The 24,951-nt window shown below is 44.7% G+C and overlaps 1 protein-coding gene across 3 annotated transcripts in view; it reads right to left on the bottom strand.

Annotated features, from left to right (window-relative positions):
- HELZ (helicase with zinc finger) overlaps positions 1 to 24,951 on the bottom strand; it is a 2,003,166-nt gene that overhangs the window by 1,934,887 nt on the left and 43,328 nt on the right. For all 3 annotated transcript variants that reach the window (XM_085617266.1, XM_085617269.1, XM_085617268.1), the window contains exon 2: positions 16,843 to 16,894. The gene's annotated coding sequence lies outside the window, so the exon portion shown is untranslated. The remainder of the gene's footprint in view (positions 1 to 16,842; positions 16,895 to 24,951) is intronic.

Here is a 24,951-nt window from a genome sequence, read left to right as displayed (position 1 = left end):
GAACGACTCCTGGTGGCCCCTGAATGCTGGTGAATGCCCCCGCCCTGTATCCAGGTAAATAGTCTGACCTCTTCATGCTTTTTCCTAATAAAGACCTTGAGAAAGATCTTTCCTTTTATTGCGCAGGAACTCCGAAAGGCAGTGGTGGTGGCCCTTCTGTTGTCCAAGCTTGATTACTGCAATGCCCTGCTATTGGGGATTAACAAAGCCCAGCTGAGTTGGCTACAGTCATTGCAGAATGCCGCTGCGAGACGGCTTCTGAATATCCCTAGAGGCCAATCCACCTCGGAGGGAATTAGAAGACTACACTGGCTTCCCGTACAACAACGTGTGGAATTTAAGGCGTTATGCCTGGTCCACAAAGCTATTTTCGGGGGAGGAGCTAAAGATATTAAAAAAATGTTGATCCCCTATTCTCCCGGTCGTGCCCTGAGATCTTGTACCTTGGGCCTTCTTCAGGTGAATAGGACTAGGAGAGTCAGATGGGGTGGAAGAACCTTCTCAAACTGTGCCGCGAAGCTTTGGAATAAACTCCCCACTTCCATGAGATTTTTGCCAAATCATCAATCCTTCAGGAAGGTCCTGAAGACTTGCCTGTTTGCTTCAACGTAGCCCCTGCAATAAGAGTGAACCGTGTCCACACTCACCAGCGCCAAGACGCAATCGAGTGCTTTAAAAACATATATCCTATCCTATCAAGGCTTGAGAAGTCCACCTAACGCAGCGACACCTACCAGCAGCTCTGCATTCTAAACTTATCAGGTTAAAGGCAGAAGTATTAGGTCTGGGAGGGCTAAATGTAATCCGCTCGATACTAAAGTTAGGGTTACCCCTTCTCTACGGTCTTACTTCAGAGTACAACCGGAGGTATTCGATATCGCGAAGCAGGGCGAAGCCCTGAGAAGAGGATCAACTGGACACTCTACAGTAAAACCAGTCTCAGACAGCATGGAGTCTGTGAGTAGTTCGCCTCCCCTGAAAGGTTACACCAACTACAGCCGTACTCCCAAGGTGTCGGCGGTCATCAGAGATTTTGCTGGCTGAAGTCCCCACAGTTAGGAAAGTTCATATTAAGGCAAGTTCTTTTAGCTTCTTGGCTCCCAAGCTATGGAACTCTCTTCTGCTGCACCTCAGACAATCTAAGACCAAGCTTCTATTCTGGAAAAATCTAAAAACATGGATTTTAGACAGTTTCCACATTTCCTACAGAATTTCCTTCAAGCTTTCTGTGTCCCTTTTTGGTAGCTAGACCTTATCAGCGCTGGGACACTTTTGCCGAAGTAGTGCTTAATAAAAAACATTTTATTATCCCCCTTGCTCTATGGACTAAGTTGTGAAATATATCTGCTTAAACCACCCGGATTTGAAATTTTGATGTGACTGAATGCCAGTGAGGTTTTGGGGTTTATTTTCTTCTGTGATCATACTTGTATTACAGCCGGTATCTCTTTAAATATGTTGATTATCTGATGAAAGGGGTGGGGGATCTTCACTGGATTACAAATAGATCATGGCTGTAACTCAACAACCACAGGAGAGCCAGCGTCAAAGAGAACTGTAGTTTCCTGAGTGGTCGACATTGAAGCCACTTCTCCATGGATGGGGCCTTTATTGCCCTGGTTTGATTTTTGCTTGATTGTGGAATATGGGCTCTAGATTTACCCTCAACGGCTAGCTCGCGGAGATTCTTTTCAGTTTTAATAGTTTGCTGTAGAAAGTTTGAGGTTTCATTGGTATGCCTGTTCAAGGACACTGGTAGCCATTGAGTTTGAGGTTTCATTGGTATGCCTGTTCAAGGACACTGGTAGCCATTGGGGCAACACATCACTAGAAAAAATTAATCAATCAAAATAACGTCAGGAAGCAATCAGCGGTAAATGAGACAAAGCAAAATTTTACAAAACGCTCTTATCCTGTACACAATCTTCCTGCTCGCCCCGGATGTAGAGTGCGTTTGCTTGGGCAGTGTATCACGTCAACATATCCTTTCAATGACTGAAGGCTTACGTTGCTGTTTTTCAGCTGAGCTTCTATAAAGGTAAGAGACTTCTTCTGTAGGACTACTTCTCAACTCAGCAACCATTGCATGCCTTTAACGCCAGTCAGGAGAGCACACAAGGTGCATAGATAAGCTCAATCAGTCAGCAGCAAGCAATCCTCCACAAAGAGATGCCAAGAGGGCCAGCCTTGTTGGATACTAGCACCAGCTCACATTGGATTTTGCTGCTAATTCTAGGACGCCAATCACCAGGCCAGCATAATGGCCTTGGCCACCACCAGCTGTGAAGCAGAGCCAGGAAGACGACAAACTACTTGGAACAAGCAGCAGGTGGCCAACACCAATCTCCTCAGCCAGAAAAGGCTACAAAACCCTTTCTTGTCCAGGAGACCAAGGTTTTACGTAGGGTGACCCACTGCCACAAAACGAGGATCCAGAAACACAAACACTCCAAGGAAAACGGTGGCTAGTGTCGCGCAGTCCAGAAGTTAACAAGCAGCAGAGGAGGCCAACATGCAGTGAGCGTTATGATGCTTGGACCCAGCAGCATGCAACAATGGAATAACGCGACTGCACTAGTGGGCTATGCAGTCAACTTCCTTTAATTAAAATAAAAAAAACATCCATGAGTAGTTGGATGGCAAAATTGCTGAATAGACCATTGTGGGTGGATGACGAGTGGATGTTACGTTGACAGTTTAACTTACATTGTGGCTTTCAGGGTACATAATGTGTTTCCTATGCTGGTATTTTGTTACAGCTGGTGTTTCATCTGCAATTTTTTTTTACATAGCCTACAAAATAAATTGTCTCATCTGAAGAACAAACCCTGGCCTTTAAAATAAAAAAAATTATTAAAATGTTTAACAAGATATAGGAATTTGTATGCATTATTGCAAATGTAGCAAAGAGTATTCACAAAATGTGAACTATTGAACATCAAATTAACCATGAACAAAGTCCAACTAACTGAGTGTCCAGTAGACAAGGGGGGAGAAAATCCATTGGAGAATAACCCACCTTGCAGCAGACCAGGAACTGACTGGGGAAAAGTGAAGTAAAATCGATAATCAAATTAGAATCATGGCAAATGCAGGTACTAATAATCAACATCAACAACTGGTACATAAGCTTGCTGCGTCAAGGCTATGTTGAAAAAGGAGGTAAAGATCGTCCTACTGAAGGCTTTCGGAGTATATGGGAGGCAAGGCTTCACAGTAATCCATCACTTGTCCTTGAGAGAAGGTCCCCAAATGTCCTCAAAGATCGACATTTGATCATTCAGCTAGTAGATAAAGCGTTCACGAGAAGAAGTGTACAGCGTAGCGTCGGCTCACTCTTAGTAGGTTGGGATCTTGGAGAATTTCCAGTCAAACTCTGGTTTTAATTATTGGTGCTGCTTTCAGAACACACAAAAGTGAAACCATTCGACAAAACAAAATGAGGGGATGGAGAAGAGATAATAGACGGTGTGAAAAAAAGGTGTACCCAACTACGAGTCTAAACAGGCCTCAGACAGTAAAACTAATTTGTGCAAAAGAAAAATATATGCTGCTCTTCTTTCCATAAGGCATGATGATAATTGCACACAAGAAATAAGAGGGACCCAGGATAACTTTCTGCAACAGGAAACAATGGAGACTAAACCAAAACCTGAAGGCATCTATTAGAAAAAAGTCCTTACCCACTTTTGTGCCAATCAATTAATCTGCACATTTATCTCAGCCCAACCTATGATAATGGCGATACCGCCTGTGCCTGCGTGTATTATTGTTTATAAATGCCAATAAAAATGTTTTACAAAAAAAAAAAAAAAAAATTCTCAGCCCAACAACTCAAACCCCAATACACTCTTTCATCCCTTTGTACCCATTTAATCCTATGAACATATTCCCCCCAAATCTTACTTCCCAATCCATTCTCCAACCATTTGACTCAAACCCTCATCAAAATGATGCGTCTTGTGGCGCTGTTGGCTGTTGGCGCTTCACTGTATGTGAGAGCTACTACACGGACAGAATACATTCCCCTGATTTAGGGCTTAGTCTCAAAATGCATTGGGATTTGTGTATGTATTAAGAAGAATGGAATTGAATCATGTGATGTTTTAACACGAAAATGATAAACATTGGAAAACTATCCAAATAAATTTATCCCGATTACACAGCCGTCAACGACTGCATAACTGAATAAATATATAATGGAATTTTAAGAAGGAGTGCAATGTGGGGACGCTGATCACATCGGAAACCACGCATCCTTATTCTATATAACTCAAACCCAGCCACCCCCCCAGTAAGCCCTTATTCTCCCTAGATCACATCCACAATCTCAACATCTGTGAAATTAAAATCATGATTTGAAAGAGCCCATTCTCCACAAATGAAACAAAAAAAAAAAAATCAGACTTTAGGCACATCTGTTGTTATGAACTTTGAGCCCAATTCACAAAGACACACAATGGTGAAAGACAAGAAGTCACTCACAAGTATGCTTTTGCATATTCCAGCCCGCGAGTTAACATTCACAAAAGGTTCTGCGGGCAAAAGGAAGATACAGTAGTAGACATAGATGCTGAGACTTACAGTTTAGAACTAGCTCTCCATGCATAACAAAGCAGCAGGCAGTAGAACAAAAAGCTCCCTTATGCAGGTTCCCATAAGCAATGTGCATATAGTTACAGGGGGCTCCTGATACCAGCATTCTCATACCCTGCGCCCAAATACTCTTGGAAGCGAACTGCTAACATTTACTTACACAGCCCGAAATGAAGGATCGGAACGTAAAACTGTATTCCAACTCTAGTTTATGAACGGTGGCGTATGGACTGGAATCTATTTGTGAGCATTTTTCTGTTAACGAGGGTCGAGCTCTGAGGTGCACCTAGTGGTAACCGCCGGCATGCCCTCCTGTGCAAAATCTCTGTGGAGTAAGATCCATGTGCTCAAGCAAATTTATGCATATTGATACTACATTACACTTGCCATTTTTTACATGCATGCTCAACATAATTACATTGCTTCAGAATTTTTAAAGATATATGCATCAGACATTTTCAAATTGAAATCTTTTTTTTCTTCTCATATGTGTAAAAGACTACAGAAACAAACTGGGCTGAATGGGAAATTTCACGATTTCATGATCGTTTAGTGCCTCCGGGTGGCAGGTACGGTTGGGTGACTGCATCACACAATTCCGACTTGCAGACTACCACTTCAAAATTCTTAATTACACTGTTAACGCTTTGTTGTTTGAGAGGTGATGGCAGAAATTAACTTTTTTACCGTAGATACAAGCACTCATTTATGTTTTATTAGAAACAAGTAAACAGAACAAGACATTCTTTGCTAAAATGTTATTTCTTGAGGAATAGTATATCGCCACCCCCGTCCCAAAACACACACTGCTAGCTTTGCACTAGAGGCAAGTTCTCAAATAATATCTAACTAACCAAGCACCATGCTTGCTTCCTTGTCAGTCACAGTGTAGTAATACAGAGGAAATGCTGTAAAACAGAGTACTACACTTCAAGTTTACTGAAGTTGGTTAAATAAATTACGTTTATGAATGGTATGAATGTCAACCAAGGGAGCACGAAGGTCAGAGAGAACATCTTTCCCCAAGGACAAAAAAAAAAAGGTCAGTAGTCAAATGGAATTTTAAAGTTCACTTGATCTCAAACCAGTGGCAGTTTGGGTTCCTATAGAAAAAGTAAATGCTTGCCAACAAGCACTGTTAGTGTAGAGAAATGAGAAATATCTATTGTACTGGTGCAACACGAAGTACACATGGCACCCCTTCCTTGTCAAAGATCATTCATAAGGTACCATTTTGCATTCTATCCTAGTTGTTGTAAAAGATTTAGCATGAATAAAGTTAAAGATATTGACGCCATATCACGGACAGATGCTTATGGAGATGTGGCCACCATCTGGGGCAGGCTGCACTGTTTTGTCGGAAAGGACTACCGGCAACGTCTCCATAGAGACGGTGACAAGTCGGGACGGAAGTTGGCCTGACACATTAAGAGTAAACGTCCCCCACCGATTCTCACTTTGTGGGGACCAAATGGCGCACTAATTATGGGGGAAGCTAACTTTTTCTACAGCTCCCGGGGAACCATTGCACCTGGGTATGTACTGCTCAGACCTTGGAGGGGCAGCCTGAGGCAGATGATTTCTGGGGCAGGGTGACTGTCCCCATGCTGGCAGAGGCCCAGATAGAGCGGCTTGGCGAAGCCATACCCATTGAGGAATTGAAGGAAGCTTTCCGTGCCATGGCAAGGGGAAAGTGTCTAGGCCTGACAGACTTCCAGTTGAATACTATCAGGCCCACTCCGCCACTTTGCTCCCAGCTCTGATGGAAACACTTTTAGAGGCGCATGGACGGGGGAACTCCCGATGCACATGAAGCAGGAGGTCATACTTATGCGAACAAAACCAGGCAAAGATCCCATAGACCCAAGCTCGTGCAGGCTGCTCTATGTTGAATGCAGATGCTAGGCTGCTTGCAAAGGTTTTGACCTTTCGGTATGGTCAAGTTGTGTCACACTTAGTATGCGAGGACCAGTGTGGTTTCATACCAGGGAGGGTCTCCCACATGAACCTTTGGGGACGGTCACACGTAATGCACGAAACTCGGGGGTCTGACTTTCAGGCAGCCTTAGTGGCTTTAGACAGAGAAGGCATTCCATACCTTGTCTTGGCCATACCTCTCGGAAGTATTAATATGTATGGGAGTGGTAAACAGGTTCTTAACCTGGGTACAGTTATTGTATGAATTAGCCACAACAAGGGTTCACTTGCGTACAGAGGTGTCTGAGCCATTTAGAATTGAAAGGGGTACACAGCAGGGCTACCCATTGTGCCACTCCTGTTCGCACTGCCAATGGAGCAGCTGGCCCTACACATGAGACCAATTGAGGGACTGAGGCATACTGGTAGGCAACAATCCTATTGTGGCATTATACGCGGTTGAAACGTTGACACATTGATCTATCTAATGGAGCCCAATATCACAATACATATTCTTATGCAGCTACAGGAAAAGTTTGGCAGGGTGTTGGGACTCCATGTCAACCGTCACAAGACAGTACTCTAACCCTTGACTGCTTTGGCGAATAGTACTCAGGCCGATCGCCGAGAGGTGGGGGATGTATTGGGAAACACGTTGTTTCCGATATCTGGATCTCCAGATCACACACGACCCAACCCTACAGTATGAACTAAACATGTGTAGAATCCTGTACGGTCTCACAAAATCTGTCCACTTCTGGACCACATTGCCCCTCTCAGTGATGGGCAGGGCAGCTTTGAGCAAACCGGTCCACCCGCCCCGCTGCCTATACACGATGCAGAATTAGTTTTGTATCCTACCAGCCGGAACGTTCCAATGACTAGATAAGCCTCTGCTCTACCTTATACGGGAGGGAAAATGGTGAAGGGTTAAGCTTGAGTTTCTGAAGCGGGACCTGGAAAGGGGCAGACTGGGTCTCCCTGATCTACAGTTAAAACTAATTAGCTGGACTGTTACAGTACACCGCTATGTGGTGTGACACGGACCCAAACTGAGAAAAGAGCCTGCTTTCAGGCACCACTGAGACCGATTGCCTCACCCACTTACTTATATGTGGTTGGAGTCTCCTACCGGGTACCCCATTCAGTATTGTCTTAGTGGCACGAGCGTGGGAAACTGCTGTCAGGAAAGTCATTAAAAGGGCACCATATACTCTGCTCCTACCTCTTTGGTGGCTATACCCCTCCCTGCTTATCCGGAAGTCAATGGATGTGGAAGGCTGGCCAAGAGGAGGAAGTGAAAATGAGGGAGATTTGTATTTGAATGATACCTTCACGTCTGCAGAGGAAGTAGAGGTGCACTATAGCAGAGACAGTATCGCCAATATGTAAGTAGATCGCAAATGGTTCGAGAGATCTGGCCCACCCTTACGGAGGAACCCGAACGGTCATAAGTCCTCCAAGTAATCCTGGATCCTTTAAGGGTATCAGATCCAGATTAAATGCAGCCCTAAAATTCGATCCGCTCAAAAACGAGTAGCTTGGGATCGGGAATTAGAGCCTCTGTTAACAGACAGAGCATGGCATAGGGCACAGGCGTGCAATGTAGCTACTAATGCCCGGTGTAAACTTGCACACTTCTACTTCCTTTATCAGGCATACTTGACACTGTCTCGTCTACACAGAGCATACCTGGCAGGAACAGTGGGATGAGCTGTATGCCGGGTTACACCAGCAGATTTTTGTAACGTGGAATGGTCCTGCACTCATCTTCACACATTCTGGCGGGACGTACTTGGGGTGTTGCATAGGGTAACCAGAATAGCTTTGGATCTCTCTGTGCATAGGGTAACCAGAATAGCTTTGGATCTCTCTGTGCAAGACTGTGTGTTAGGACTGATCCTGCTTCCCAAGAAAGGGAAATAAATGCGATATAAATTTGCCCAACTGGGCCTCTAACTGGTGCAACAGAAGATAGTTATTCACTAGGTTAGTCCTAACCCCTTGGCTGTCACCAAGTGGAAGTAAGACTTGTTGGAGTGAGCGGTAGCGTAAGAATGTAGACTTAGGAAGGTGCGCACAGATGAAAATGCGGAAAGGGATCTTGAAAACTGGGCAGCATACTGCATGCCCTGGATGAGTGAGTTGAGGGCCAGACTGATGTAAAGGAACCGAGTGGGGTGGTAGATAGGGGCTACACAGCTTCAGATGTGTTACACGGATCAGGATCAGGAAACTCATTAGCTTTGCCCGAATCTTCAGAGAGTGAACTCATAGACCTTGTATGGTTCTGCAGGTCTGGCCACTGAATGGATGTGGGGAAGACTGTATGCAGCGAAGGTTGGGCCCTCCTTGTAGATGCACTCCAAGAATTAGTAAGTAAAAATGGACGAAAGACTGCTGGATCATTCTCCGACCCCCTCCCCCCCCGCTACTTGACCCTCCCGCTGCCCACACCCTGACAAGCGTTGCGCAAATGACTATGCATAGAGATATACCTACTGTGCAATGCTGCAATGTTATTGTATTCATGTTCAGAGAAAAATTTATAATATATATTTTTTTTAAAGATTAGCGCTAAATACAAAGGAAAAATGCATGTTTAAAATTATAATCTACTTTCTTACTACCATCTGTGTGAAGACAATTTTTAAAGAAAGCTAGAGGACAAGTATTGACTGTCGGCATTCTCCACCACCTAAGTCGCATAGTCAAAATATTGTAAGTTGAGAAAAGAGATATAAAATGCATAAATAAAATATGTAATAAGCAAAAATGTACATAAAATGTGCATCAGGATAAAAAACACATACTATATAAATCACTTTCCTGCAATGATTTCAGCCGCACTGAGTCATAATAAATTATCAGGCATTCTTGAGGACGATATAGAGTGCACTGGTACACAGAAAATAGTCAATGGCCTTTAATCAACATGGCATTTTCAGAAATCCTTCCACACAACACGCAAGTGGGTCAGACAAAAAGAAGAAAATAAATCGCGTTTATATTGATAGAAAAACATCACGGGTTTTTAGTATGGGTACCAAACATTTGCATCTAAACAACTAATAGAATTTACAGAAAAAGAAAAAAACGGACCTGTGTTTGGGGAAAGGATTTGTCACAGCTGCAAAGCAGAATTGACTGAGAGTCAAATTGTCCTAAGGGGGAACAAAAATTACTTTTAATATTGCCCGGACGGAATTTAGTCGCAAGTGCCTTTTCCCAGAAATTATTCACTAGAGATGAATACGGTTCAGTGCTCATGCCAGTTTTGATGACAGCTAAGGCCCTCAAAACTGGCTTGGTCAATTCTCTCTCCTCTCTATTGACAGCTGCAGGCCTCATATAACGCTCTTTCACTTTAATGCCTTCTCCAATAGCAAGGGCCCAGGGTAATGTGAACTAAATCGGGTCTGGCCAGTGCTTCCGCTGTTTTCTTTACATAATTCAGTCACGGAATCCTAACCTCAAAGTCACAAGCAAGGCAATGGGATAGGACTACAAGGTGGAATGCGGCTTTTCTTTAATGAAATCCCAAAAATCAGTGGATCAAGCCGGATGCGGTCCTTCACAAAGGCTAGGCCCAGCTCCCCAGGCATAAAATAGTGGGAACTGCACGGACCTAGACACTTGCAAAATTGGTTCTCCTCCCGTTGTAACCTGGTGCAGTCGCCGAAAGCAACCCCATAATTTGATGCAGGAAGACATTTCAGCTTGCAGATTCCGAGCAATAGCATTAAAGGTTTGCAACCCAATTTTAAGGACAATTGATACAGAGTCATAAATGTGTGATTAAAACAGAGGGAACGATTGTAGTGGCAAGGCAGACAGGTACTACAGGAGTCACCCCAAGAAAGGGAAAAAATAATAATCGCTCACCATTCATATATATTTAATTTAATTGAAATGGGTCTAACTTTGCAGCCTTGGGGAGCACAGTCCGTGAATTGATTTTGAGTTATATTGGCTTCAAGGTCCAATCTATCCATAGAAGAGACGAAATTCTCAATGAGATCTGAAACCGCTAGATGTGTGTGAAAGCTGGATAGCATCATTGTCATAATGCAATGATGGAATGAATGCAGAGTTCCCCTTAGGCAGAATAGGAGAAAGACCGTTTGGTTGAAACGCCTCAGCAATAAATGAATTTTGGACTTAACTGGAGTGCGGGCAATCCTTGCAACACGGCGGTGTAAGCAGGAATGAATATATTTAAATATATACATATATTCTCGCAGGGTACCACAGCATTCAAAGTGATAATAGTGGCCAAAAGAGCAATATTCTCCTCACAAAGATCCATGGGGACCCAGTCTTTCTAGATGGACTACAAGAGGATACAGCAGTGATCACCTCTCCAAACTTCAAATCTAATGTCATTGGGAAGGGGGGTATTATCCAACAAATCCACTGCGCTGGTATTTTCAAAAGAGAAATGTTTGTTTAAAATAGTTAATCCTGGTGACTGTACTGATGTTAGTCGCTAGTCCATTACTTTAAATGGTCGTTGACCAGCTCCCGTTCACAATTTTCCATAAAACCCTGGCACCCTTTTCTTTGCAGGTTCTTATTAGGCTTTGCAAAAACACAGTTGATGGACAGAATGCAGAACAATGTCATACATTCACCCCAGTACAGAGATCTGGGCCTAAATCCATCGTTTTTTTGCTCACCATGCCATTCCAGATTGAACCCAGCCATATGCAAATCAGTCTTGACCCTGTGCCTCATGGGAACAGTCCAGCCCGAACTGCCAAGACAGGTCCTCCCAGGACTGGAACCAAGCATCCTAGGACATTCCGTCCATCATCTTGTGTGTTTTGTTGTTCACCCTATGTGGGAAGGGTATGCCCAGACGTGGGTCCCGTGCTCACTACGCCACTGGAGTCTAGCTATCCTGGCTGATGACGGCTGATAGCCAGAAACCGGTCCTAGGATGCTTGATTCCGGTCCAGGGAAGACATGGCTTGGCAGTTCGGGCTGGACTGTTCCCCTGAGGCACAGGGTCAAGACTGATTTGCATATGGCCATGTCTGAACTGAGGTGGCGTGGTGAGCAAAATAACGATGGATTAAACCCAGATCTGTGACTGGGGGTGAATGTTTTGTTTTGCCATTGTGCAACATTCCGTCCATCATCTTGTGTGTTTTGCTCTTATTAGGCTTTCCCATGCTTCCTCCTTGAGAGACTGCTTCCTTTTTTTGGGGCAATTTTTAATCCTGACCTTGCTTTATCTATGACCAATACGTCCCTAGGGCTACAGTTAAGGGTTAAGCACAAGCATTGGTTGGCTACATTCCCTGCCAAACCAGAGTAGATTCAGCATTTTTAGGATGGCTAGTTAAGGAAGTCTTAATAAATGAATTTAGTTTCTTAAATGCCTCAATTGAGCCAGAAACAGGGTAATTATCTATTAATAGGTAAATGAAGATCAGACCAAGGTTAGTCCTTACAGAGACCATTAACAAGGTGGTTATGTTCAAAGCCTGCCACCTACGCCCGAGTACCTTATCTTTAGGGGGTAGATCACTTACAACCTTACATACATGCAGTTGAGAACTGATCCACAGAAACAGTGCTAATTTGTTGGGATTAAGGTTGCTGAACCCACTTTCAGTAGCACCCCCTGCGTCAGTCAACAAACTCAGCAATGCCCTACGAAATTAATAAATCAATCAATGATGATGCTTTGTTCCCTACCCACAAAAGTAGATATCTGTGGCCTGTGGCAAACAGGAGGTTATCAAACTCCAGGAAAGGGTCACACTGGTTACATTATTTTCCAACTTTGTATTAAATCACCCCCAAAGATCACATAAAACTCATTCAAATATGGCCTGCCCCATTTCTTAATATGTCCATGATATAAAACAAAACTTGGATTTGACAGCCCAATTCCACTGCAGAATTATAAAAATTTATAAGAAAGAAATAAAACCTATTCAAAAGGACTATCCATAGAACTTGGATTTCAGGATGGTAGCAAACAATTAGAAAGACCTTAAACAGCTTATAAAGACCTTATTATCCAGATTCTCCAGGATCTACACCCAGCCAAATGGGCGGCAGGTATAAAGAAAGCTTCAAACACTAATACCAGATTTCCTGTAACATTACAATGTTAAATTTTGAAATGTATGCCTGCGATATTCCAGCATATCAGATGAGCCAGTGAGTCCACTGTTCGTGAGACCTCAGGAGGAGCCTCCCTTTATATTAACACTACCAGGCAGCTGCAATCCTTGGCCTCCTTGGCAGGTCTTACTGCTCCTATGTGCAGCAATGGTTAGGCAGTCAGGCTATATCCTCTAGGCCAAGTAGAGGAGTAAATCTATTGGTCTTCGGGATACATTGACGGTTAAGTGGTTCAGGACACCGGGGAGGCAGAGGAGGCTTAGCAACCAGTTTACAAAAACTATGCCTTTAAAAAAAGCCAGTGGCAAAATGGGGATACATTTGTTCAGAAAATTCCAGTGGGAGTTTTGAGCACTGTGCGAAATTAACCGACCGACTAATTTCGGGTTCATGCAGTTAATTACCCCAAAGTCCCTTTTACAGTGTTTGGTTGGGGGTCCAATTCAGTCCACTCTCCTAACAAGGAGAATATCCTTATATTCCGAGATGCTGAAATCAGAATTTCTGTTTGAGTTCACCGTCTGATTCCGCCCTGGATGCAGACAGACATGGAACATTTGTTAAGATAATTACATCGAGCAACAGTCAGGTGAGTCGGGAGCGAATAGTGACATCAACGTGCGGGGACAGAACTTCTGGTTCAATTGTAGGGGTGGTACTCCTAGTCCTTGCAGCCTCTTGCCAGCGTTCATTACCACCAATAGGTTGGGTTACACCTATTAAATCAATGTGCGGAATAGCCGGTTCAGTTAATGGGGACCACTGAGCATGCGCCCCTGCACAGTCTGCCATTGGGGTGGCAGTATTTGTTACCACCGCCTCCTCCACCCTGGTGCGCATGAGGGACACATTATTACAAATAGTTAATTCTGAAATCACTTTCTCCAGGCCTGCTATTCTATCCACCAAGGGGGTAACACAAATGTCAGAGTTTTTATCTTCCCATTAGAGCGGGTAATTATTTCTTCCCCATAGCCAGAAGACAGGATCAAGATGGTTGAAGGTGTTTTTGTCATAGTTTTTAGGGACTCCAGCCATATCGCTGCAAATGCTCTTACTCTGTTGCTTCCTTTTGGCAGAAGATCCTCCTTTGCTAATATGCGAGGAGTAAAGGTAAATTGCGGCCTGTGTGGGAGTCGTGGCCCTCCAGGCAAGGTCACCCTCCGCCAGTGCGATATAAGTAATTACTAGATTGCTTGAAGCACTGGGACAAAGTGGGGGTGAATTGGGAAGGGCAATAGTTCTTCTTTGTCTAGGGACAACGGTCTTTCTGCAAAATCAATTTCTTTAAAGATGACCCGACTGCTCTGGCCAGAAAGATGTTGAGCGTGGAGCACCGTAGTGCATTAGTTCCTTTGTTTTTATCCCCCCCACCCACCCCCAGCATTGTAATTTTCCCCCATTATATGTATATAGCAAGCAATCCTCTCTAAAAGCAAAATAGTGCAGCTAAACATTATCCTGAAAATAGGGTATCCCTCAAGGGAATATGCGAAAAGGGCAAAACAGCAGCAAAGCCAAAGGCCAGTTCCCTCATAAGTGATCCTCTAGGCTTCAATCAATCAGGGGCTTGTATAGTACGGCTACTCACCGCGGAGGGTTTTAAGGCACTGGAGGGGTGGAGGGGGCAGGCGGCCGGACTGCTGGTCCTTTTAGGTGTAGGATCATTCGAAGAGCCAGGTCTTGAGGCCCTCTTGAATGAGGTCAGTGACGCGGATTGCCTGAGGTGGAGAGGCAGTGTGTTCCAGGTCTTGGCAGAGAGGTAGGAGAAGGATCTTCCTCCCGTTCTGGTCTTGTGCATCCTGGGGACGGAGTCTAGGGCGAGTTGGGCGGAACAGAGTTATCTGCCAAGTACGCAGAATGTGAGGAGAGGTTCAGGTATGCTGGTCCTTTGTCGTGGACAGCTTTGTAGGCATGTGCAAGGAGGTTGATGGCGATTCTCTTGTTGACTGGGAGCCAGTGGAGTTGTCGTAGGTGTTGCGTGATGTAGCTGCGGTGGGGGATGTCAAGGACCAGTCTGACTTCGGTGTTTTGGACGTTCTTTCGTTTCTTGAACGGTTTCTGGGTGATGCCGGCATAGAGTGCGTTGCCATAGTCGAGACTGCTGGTGAGGAGTATGTGCGTGACCGTCTTTCTGGATTCTGTAGGGATCCATCTGAATGCCTTTCCGAGCAGACGGAGTGTGAGGAAGCAGGCTGAGGAAACTGTTGATTTGGCGGTTCATTGTGAGCAATGAGCCCAGAGAAATGCAGAGGTTGCGTACAAGGTCCATCGGGATGTGAGGGGATCCCAGAGTGGCTGGCCACCAAAAGTCGTCTCAGGCTGAAAGGGTGGGTTCCAGGAAGAGTCATTCAGCCTTGTTCGAGTTGAGCTTGAGGCAACTATCTTTCATCCAGATAGCAACGTCCTTCATTCCGGTGTGGAAGTTGGTTCTGCCTGTTTTGGGTTCGTTGGTGAGGTAGAGGATCAGCTGGGTGTCATCGGCATAGGATACGATGTTAAGTCCGTGGCTTCTGACAATGGCTGCAAGGGTGGCCATGTAGACGATGTGGGTGGGGTTCAGAGAGGAGCCCTAGGGTACTCTGCAGCTGATCTCTCTAGCTTCTGTGAGGAACGGGGATAGTATGACACGCTGAGTTCTGCCGGTGAGGAAGGAGGGGATCCAGTCCAGTGCCTTGTCGCGGATGCCGGCTTCGTGGAGTCTTGTGATTAAGGTGCGGTGAGAGACGTGTTGAAGGCCGCCGAGAGATCCAGTAGGATGAGTGCTGCGGTCTTGCTCAGGTCGTTGAGAGAGCGGATGTAGTCAGTGGCAGCGAGAAGTGCACTCTCCGTGCTGTGGTTGCTTCGAAAGCCGGATTCGGAGGTGTCCAGGACGTGGTTTACTTCTAAGAACACAGAGAGTTGGGCGCTGATGGCCTTCTCGATTACCTTGGCTGGGAAGGGGAGGAGGAAGATGGGTCTGAAGTTATTGAGGTCAGTCGGGTCCGAGGATAGCTTCTTCAGCAGGGGGTTGAACTCGGCGTGTTTCCAGTCGTCGGGAGGGAGGGACATCTGCGGTCTCACCGTTGGGCCTGGAGAAATCCTTGAAGATAGCAAAGAGTTCTTTGCTGCTGTGTGCATTTGTGACAATTCGGTCTTGAAGGGCTGTTTTCTTTATGGTTTTTAAGAGGGGGGGGGCATTGACAGCAGATTTAAAGGTAGCATTAGTTTCTGGGGTTTTGTTTCTCTTCTCGAGTTGTCTCCAGGTGTGTCTGCATTCATGAAGGGAAGGAGTGAACCAGCTAGCTTTCTTGGATTGTTGCTTGCCTGGTCTTATCTTCAGGTATGTCGGTGAAGTTGGAGCTCCATCGATGGCGGATGCGTGCTGCAATGTTGCCGGAGTGGTTGTGCTGAGGGAGTCGATGGGAAGTTCTTCAGTGGCCTTGATCCAGCTGCAGCAGGGAGCGGAGGGGGTGTGGCAAGACGAGATGTACGCAATGGTAGTTGGTCCAGGAGTGTTCGGTGGTGTGGCTGTAGCTGATGTTCCCCCTAGTGGAGAAGATCGGGTCGAGCGCATCTCCAGCTGTGTGTGTCTGTGCAGTGACTAGCTGCTTGAGTCAGATGTAGGCTTCCATAATCAACCATGAGCCCCCAGAGATGCTTTGTCCTACAACCACGAGAGGTGGCCCTGGGCGATGATGGGCCTGGCTTTGGCCCATTCTTCACCCGGGCTCAGTCCGGCCTGCGGGGCTACAGAGCACCTTAAGTGCTATCAGGCCCCTCCTCCTGCTGCTTGGTAGAACAGTGGTGCAACCTGGGACATAGAGTCCAGTCCCCATAAGCTATTCCTTCTCTGAACGAGTCAGCGCGATACCATCGAAAAATATACCTACCTTTTGCATAAAAAAGTGGTTTCAAGTTTCATGTATCTGCGGACATGTGCTCAACAATTTTCTACCTGAGATTACTTTGAACAATATGGACAGCTAGAAAATGGCATCTTATTTTGATAAGGACCCCTAGTAGCTAACAAGCAAATGATTTACCACATATTTAAAGGTAAACTTCAAGGTGAATAAACAAACATTTGTTTCATTTACAAATATCAAGTTTTATTAATGTTTTTTATCTTTACAAGTCTTAAACGGTCCCCAAGAGTAGCTCAAAAATATTGTTTGAGACAATAAAGATAGATAAATTTGAACCTACTGTCACACAGCTGATGACATCATTGTTCCTTTCGGATCCATTTCAAACAGTGCTGAAAAAAATTATGCCATCAGTTTTATATACGATTAGCTGGAGTAAGGTGACAAAATAGTCAGGTTATATTTCTCTATATAAAGAAAATTATAAACAGTGTCTGATTTTGTCATCTCTAAATCATTAGAATGATGTAGTTAGAATAAAAGGATAAATTAATAGGTCAACTACTAAAGAAACTTGTAAATCTTGGTGACACTTAAAATGTAATGACCTTTATCTTCATAGGGTTCACAAGTTCAGTTTGCAAAACAACATGCTTAAAGAGCAGGAAGACATTAAATAGCCATATTGACATGTGCCAAACTGCAGATACTCCCACTCTTAACACCAAAACACATTAAACACATATAGTAACACTATGGAGCAGCGAGAAACTATAACTAGTTAAGAAACCTCAGCCTCCAGAACTTTCTGAAGTAATACCACTGTAGAGGGTTGACCCATCTATTGAAATCCTGTTCTATTCCGTGAGATTGAAGAGATACACTATGGGCTACGCACCAGAGTGTGAGATCTACACACCAAGGTGAATCTGAGTCATTGGCACATACCTGAATGTGGATCTCACACTCTGCTTATCTGCTATAATGTGCAGACATCATCTCCAAGTGCTGATCCACGAAGGACGCACTATGTTTCGTAGCTCTGTATTGTGCATGCTAAGATGTGCGAGCCAAGCACGGTTCAGGGTTGGTCCAGTTTGCCTTTAGTCCCGGTTAGTGTAGTGTTTTACGCGGGGTGGTATTTTAATTTTGAACCAGTTTGCTTAAAGGACATGTCTGCAGAGCTTTAAAGGAATGTGGGCAGGCAGTTGTTGGACTCCACCTAACACTGTCTGGAGAAGCAGACTGCCATCACTTTGGGAGGGGCTATTGTACCCTACGCGCTTCCAGATGTGCGCGGACAGGCAGAGGAAACAAAGAGCAGGGTGCACGTGTATGTGCGAACAACAAGCATTGGCATAGGCAACAGGTCTCGCCTTTGGGACCTTATAAGTGTTTAGCCATGCAACAGTTGATGTTGTTGCACCAAAGATATTGTGCTGCATAACGAAATACTTCTAAAAGGTCCCAAAAGCGAGACCTATTGGCTATGCCAATGCTGGTTTTCCTGGCCACGGTTGAGGGGTTGACACAAAAAAACCTTCTATGATGGAGCATTGGTGGAAGAACTTTTTGGGGTTAGTTTTGTGCATATATAGATCAAATGGCGCCACAGTTATTAGTGGAAAAAAAGCACTCTTCTAATGGAAATAGCAACAAGCCCTGCTGTGAAATAATTTCACTAAAATGAAACGGTCTGGGCTAAAGCCAGGTCTAAAAATTAAAATCGTGTCACTGAACGGGATTGTTAGGGGGTTCTTTGAAAGAGGTGAATAATTTAGATGATAATCAGGAACCGTGGGATCAGTCTCGACTTCTAAAATGTCTACTTCCCAGTCCTATGTAACCCCATCTGCTGCAGGAAAATCAAACAAAGTCGCGTTTCATGTGTGATAATTCGTGTTGCAGCGAGTCTACTCGCCAGACACATCGCCAATCTAAACTTAGCACGATACTGCATCACAGATCATACTGGACCAGAACTGTTCCTCGAGTAAATAATGAAACCAAACCAACGCATTTTAACTAGATTTCAACACTTTAAATAGGCTTAACGTATCAATGTATGCATGCTGTTCTATATTACTTGGAATGCAATACATGTTAGTCGATTTGGGGCTTCGGTAATGCACGCTTCTGAGGTAAATCCACTAAAATTTCGAAAAACACAACATTGATCAGTAGTGACTTAAGAGTGAAAGATTAAAGGCGCATTACAGGTTATTTGCAGATCTTGTACATTTCTGAATCCCAACAGCACCATCATGCGGACGGTTTCACCCTCATTAAGCAGAACAAGAATGTCATTGTTGATCGGGTATGTGGTAGATAAATCTATGACATTCTTATATGGGGTCAAGGATTGCTTGTCATCGTGGCAGGCGCCAACCGAAAAAGTGATGATCAGGTACAGCAGGCGGAACAGATTATGCCAGTTTGTGCTGAGGTAATTCAGTTTTCGTATTTAGCCACCATTTTGTGTCTTTCCGCCATTTTGTGTTGCCCTCACTCAGGCAGCACGGTGAACGAGGTGTTGTTTTCCCTCATCCTACTGCAACGTGTCAAATAACCTCCTGCCTCTGTTTATAGCTGGTGTCAGGGTCTGGCCGACTCCACTAATCCTCGTCTGGTTTGACTGATCCCGGTCTCGACTATCTGTTGGTTCGCACCATTCTTTCCTGACTTCATCTTATCCTCTGGCCTTCGCTATTCTTTACTCGTATTCTCTCATTTCACAACTGTCCTGCGGGGCATACAAATGTGTCCTGCAAGTCGACTTATAAACACTACCACTGATTAACTTGTGGGGAAGGGTGACAAACACAGTTGGAAGAGAGGCTTATTTGAGTTGATATCTTGTTTTCACTCACATTCTTCTCATTGGTTAACCCTGTGTGCATTGGGAGTGTTCTTTGTGAATATGTGTGTTATAAAAGATTGTGCGCCACAAAGTAAAGTGGCAGTCTCCTAAGAACATACCAAGTGTACTTCTGGGACAACTGTACTTAGCTGCAGCTAATAAACCAAACCTTCTACGCCTAACGGAGTGTCCCGTGTCTCTGTTCGACAAAGCAGGTGAACTCAGGAGATTAAGGCGTACCCTGCGCCGCCAGGCCTATAAGGTCTAGGTTCTTCAGTGCATAAGGGGCTATTGAAATATACGCGAGAAAAAGATATAATCAAGCACGTCGATATTGCTAAAGGAACTAGCAGAGATAAGAAAGGCAGATGCGGCCGTGAAAGTAATGGCCAGCGATGTGGAGAAAGAGATAAGAAAGACAGATGGCAGCTGTGCGCGTGCACGCGAGCGTGCACACAAGCTTGAGGCCAGCAAAAGCATGTGGGTAGCACTTTGAAAACCCCCTTACTGAAAGTCGAGCAATCAGCGCATGCGCTGCTCTAGGCTCGACCTAAAAAGTGAGTACAGTCCCGCCAGTTTTTGTGGTTCAGGGGGACACACGCATAGCAAAAAATAAAAACGCGTTGCACCATTCAAATGAAAGCAACAACATAAAAGATTAAATTGGCTGCTTATAATGCAAACGATTGAGCCCTTTCCCAAAAACAGAATATTTTCTAAATAGGTAAAGAGTCCTCAAATGTTATAGCCTCCGATTAATTCTATGTATATTTTTTTAAACGATTATACGTTCAGAAACTGCTTGTCTGCCTCCGTCTCTCTCTTGTGGTGGTTTACAGTAGTTGGGGTCGATTTACTATTAAGAACGCATTTACACCTTGTAGCAAAATAAGGATCATTAAAGAAGGGGGTGTGAAGTGTATGACATTCTAACCTATACTATGCACTTTACATGCAGCTGATGTTTTTGACAACAATTTTTAAGTCACTGTGTAGATATGAATTGCAAGTAACAAAAGGATCTCTTCGATAAAAGCAGTAACCCCGTGAGCTTTCCAGATAAAATAATGTTCTGCGATGTGCAGATTACATGTTCTTTGCAGCAGGTATGTTAACCCTCTGCGCTACTGGCGAGTCAAAACTTGCACTAGACAAAACTCTCTCTAGCAGAAACATTAATCACGACATTATCTTTCACTTACCAACGCAGTCACTGACAGTTCTGCTGTAAATAATTCCTGCTGCTCGCCCTGGGCGCTGTAGCTGGAGTGTGTGGAGTCACTCACTGCAGACAGGTACTCTGAGAGTGCTGTGATGTGATATGCTGCAGACAGTTGCCAGTCAGGAGAGGTCAGGCTGGCACAGTGACACTGATGATGCTGCCCCATCTGCAGCTATAGATTGAAATACCGTTGAGAGGGCATGGATTAGAACGCTGTCTTCAGAGTTGTGCCCTATGCATTTAGACACAAGGTCCCCGCTAGCCTCATGAGTGGGACAGCCCCCGGTGACCCCCCATGAGCAGGTGAGGGGAGCATTGATGAGGTGGTCCTAAAGGTCCTTTCATTAATAATTCTGCCGGCTGCAGTGACCCTGGAAGGACTTTGAAATTAAAACATCCTGCTATACGTGAAGGGGCTGCCGAAGTTCGGTGAGGGCTGGCAGACATGAGTGTCTGTTCTGTAGAGTGCAGTTCTGTCTCACTCAAGCTGCCAGCTGACAAGCGCGCACATGCATAGGCCCGCACCAGCCACAACAGACCTGTACGGCTGGTGAAAACAATGTCCGAGGGCTGGTGCTGTTTAAGGTGGCAGAGACAAAATCTGCTCATCGTGCACTGGGCCTAGCGCACTTGTCCCAGAGGTTGGAGCCGGTCCTGGCCACAGCAGATGTGTTTTCAGCTCTGCGTCCAGGGTTGCATAAGTCACCATGGCAACAATTCAGGGATTCCCCGGAGGGTGGCAGTGGTGAGCCCAGACCACAGCTAAATATGTTGCCTGGGGCAGATGGTAGCATAGCAAGCGTCCGAAGCGCTTTTGTTCTTTAATTTAAAATGCAGCTTACAGCCACTACTCTGACGTGGCACTTGCACTAAAAATGGTATACCGAAGAATGCATGTGTAGGGTCCGTTCTTGGATTAAAGCGAAATGTCAAATTATCTTTCGTATGATAGTTAATAAGAAGGGTTATGTTGGGACTGGTTATGAAATAGCCGCTGCAGTTCGAGCCTATTAAGCCGTAGACATCTAAAACAAAACCAAGCTCAGTGAAGTCTCTTTCTGGCAGACACAGGGGAAACAGGAGAGTGGGCAGCAAGACAGAGGGCGAGAAGGGGGCAGGGTAAACGACAACACAGAGGGAAGGCAACTGCAAAGAGGTGCACTCCAATAAAGTTCTAAGAAGAAAGTCCTGAGAGGTGGCAGTTTGAAAGTCACGCTGTCAGCGCAACAAAGCTATTAATAATAATAAGAGTAGAAACTGACGAGGCATATGAAAGGGGCATGTAGGGAGCTTGAAATGCGTACAACCAGACACTATAAATTGAGGCTCTAAATGCGTGCTGAACAGGTAGAAACCATTAAAAAAATAGTTCCATAAAAGCAGATTGAAACAGTACTTTGGCCCCGAGAAACGGATCAGAGCAGCACAGGAGAGGAACAACAGGAGGACACAGGAAACAGTATGCTACAGCCAATTGTAAACAGAGGAAAAGTGAGAGGCCAGCATAGATACCAATAAAAAGCAATGAAATAAAGGTGGCGGGATTTAAGCCCCTTTTAAGATTTATTTAATACAAAACAATTTAAAAGCACATAAACTGCACAAAGATTGTCAGAAACCATGCTGGTGGACATACCCTCATATCACCTTCACTGGTCTGTAACAGTTACAGTTTTAAAAAAAAGGCTAGATGAAATAAAGAAACCAATTTTCATTCTTTATTTCGGTTTCTACACCACAAAAGAACAAACACAGATAAGTAAAAACAATACTAAAATAGTTAAAAGGCTAAAGGTCAAGATAAAACAAATTTTGGTAAAAATTATTTTTAGGATTACAACAATGAGGTCAATCACCTAGCCCAGTCCATGGTTAAACTTTAAGAAAATTCATCCATGCCCACCACATAGAGCTTAAAAAAAACGGGATACCGCATAAATAATTTGAAGTTCAGTGTTATATTTTAGGAACCGGAATGCTTCTCTGCAATGTGCTGTACCAAGGTTCCTACACAATTGGATCCACCATCTGAGTCTGATTTTATGGTATCCCAGCTAAAAAAAAGAAAACATGGACTTCGGACTCCTCTCCCGAGCTACACGCAGGACACCCTAAATTACTACCACTGGATAATTTATTAGTGAGGGAAAGCAGGGGAAGGCAGCCATGCCGAAACTGCATATACAGTTTCCTGGCTAATGCCGGTCAAATTTCATCTAGGCATGGCTCTATATTATACGTATTCTTCACGTCCAGGAAGTTTGATGTAAGAGATCCAGTGGTAGAAACTTCATGGAGTTTATCAAGTTTGCCCACCCTATAGCTGGTAACGCGGGATTGTCAAACAGGCTGAATCTGGATTATACTATAGATTGTCTCTGCCAATAGAACGGAGATCTTCTCTGATATGTGCAAACCATGGCAGCTTGCCTTTGCCGGGGAGTCTCAAAATTTCTAGGAGCTCAGACTTGTATTCGGCCAGTTCAGGTGTCACCCAGAGGCGCCGCCAAAAGAGTAGAGGTCTGCAGCCAATTTCCTCTGCGATAGGTCTCACCCCTAGATCCATACGTAGTGGAACCAGTGGAGAACTCTCCGGTAGGCTGAATAGCTGCCTAACAAAGTTGTTCTCTGTTTTGACAATGGTGAGAGTGCCCCCGGAGTTCAGTCCCATATAGGGCAACACTCCTAAGCTGGGTTTTATAAATCTCCATGACTGGACTTACAGGCTTATGAAACAACTTTCTATAAAACTTGGCCAGGCCACCGGCAGTCTGGGCCAGTTTAAGATTTGACTTATCTATTTGGGGCCCCCAGGCCATATTTTCAGTAAGGGTAATGCCCAGGTAGTCAAAAATAGATACCCACTCCACGGGAATACTGTTCATGCATGGGTTGGGGCGGGTTAATCTAGTGGGGTTGAAGACCATAACTTTTGTTTTTGGGATGTTGCTCTCCAGCCACCTAGACCTACAGAACTCACAAAACCAGTCTAAAATTCTCTGAATGCCCATAGGAGATTTAGAGGGGAGTAAAGTATCGTCTGCAAACATCATAGCCAGAATTGGCTTGTGCGCTAGTTTGGGGGCATCTATGTCCTTCAGTTCACTCAGCGCACTTACCAGTCCGTTAATGTAGATGCAGAACAGGGTAGGGGCAAGCACGCATCCCTGTCTGACTCGCATGTTAATGGGGATGAGCGACGTGAACTTCCCATTCTTCCCATACCTGATTTGGTCATAGTTACCAGTGTGTAGCCTTCTCAGTATATTTAAAAGATAGTAGGGTAGTCCTAATTCCCTCAATACCCCCCACAAGGTGTCTCTAGGTACCAGGTCAAATTCACTCTTCAGGTCCACAAAGACCAGATACAGGCTATCTCCTTCTAGATATACGGATTTCCAATAAAGAAGTTGAAGCCTAAAGATCTGCTCTCCCGTTGATGTTTTTTCTCTGAAACCGGGGTCATGATCTTGTGTTCCTCCAGCCAGGATTGCAGGCGATCTAATAACATCCTGGCAAATACTTTTTGTGATACATCGATCAAACTGATTGGTCTATAGTTTGTTGTTAATAGAGGTGATCCCTTTTTATATACCGGAAGGATCTCAGCACCTGACCAGGTTGCAGGGAGAGCCAGCCCCTGTAGGATGGCATTATAGACCACCCATAAATAAGGGCCCCTGACCTTGGGTTCAGCCAGGAAAACATCCCCTGGTATCTTGTCCACGCCTGCTGCTTTCCCTGGAAATATTCTGCTTAGGGCTTTTGTAACTTCTGCCAGAGTGATCTCGGGGATAGCTATTTTGGACTTCGGGGTGTCAGAATAGCGGGGGTCGGGGTGTCAGAATAGCAGGGGTCGGGTTGCTGGCCTCAACAGCATATGAGGCATACAGAGCCAAAAAGTGCTCTTTCCAGCAGTCAGCCGCTATATTTGGCTCAAAAGCCGCCTTTCTTTTACTGTTGCCTGTGGATATAATGTTCCAGAATGTTTCGATATCTTTAACCTCCAGGGCCAGTTTCAAACTATCCCATTGATCCGTTTCCCATGCAGTTTTTGCAGATACAATGGTGGTTTTATAGAGGGCCATTGCTGATTTTACTGTAATATTACACTTGGATTTTATAGCCTCTATCAATTCCTTTTTTGACACCTGACAGCTACCATTGACCCATGTCTACTTCGGCTTCATCCCACATCCCCTTGCACACACTGGCCAAAACACCTCCTCCAGCTTTGAGGTGGTAGACTAGATCTTGACAACCTCTGCAAGGGATGCAGCAATACCTCCTGACTTTACAAGCTCTAACATGGCCTCAAGGTTGGGTATGATGGCTTCAAATAGGAGGGCCATTTTTTGGGCGATTTT

Source organism: Triturus cristatus, chromosome 7, assembly GCF_964204655.1.
Source record: "Triturus cristatus chromosome 7, aTriCri1.1, whole genome shotgun sequence".
NCBI lineage: Eukaryota > Metazoa > Chordata > Amphibia > Caudata > Salamandridae > Triturus > Triturus cristatus.
The sequence above is the reverse complement of the archived record's forward strand: the minus strand, read 5'-3'. Positions and strand labels throughout refer to the sequence as shown.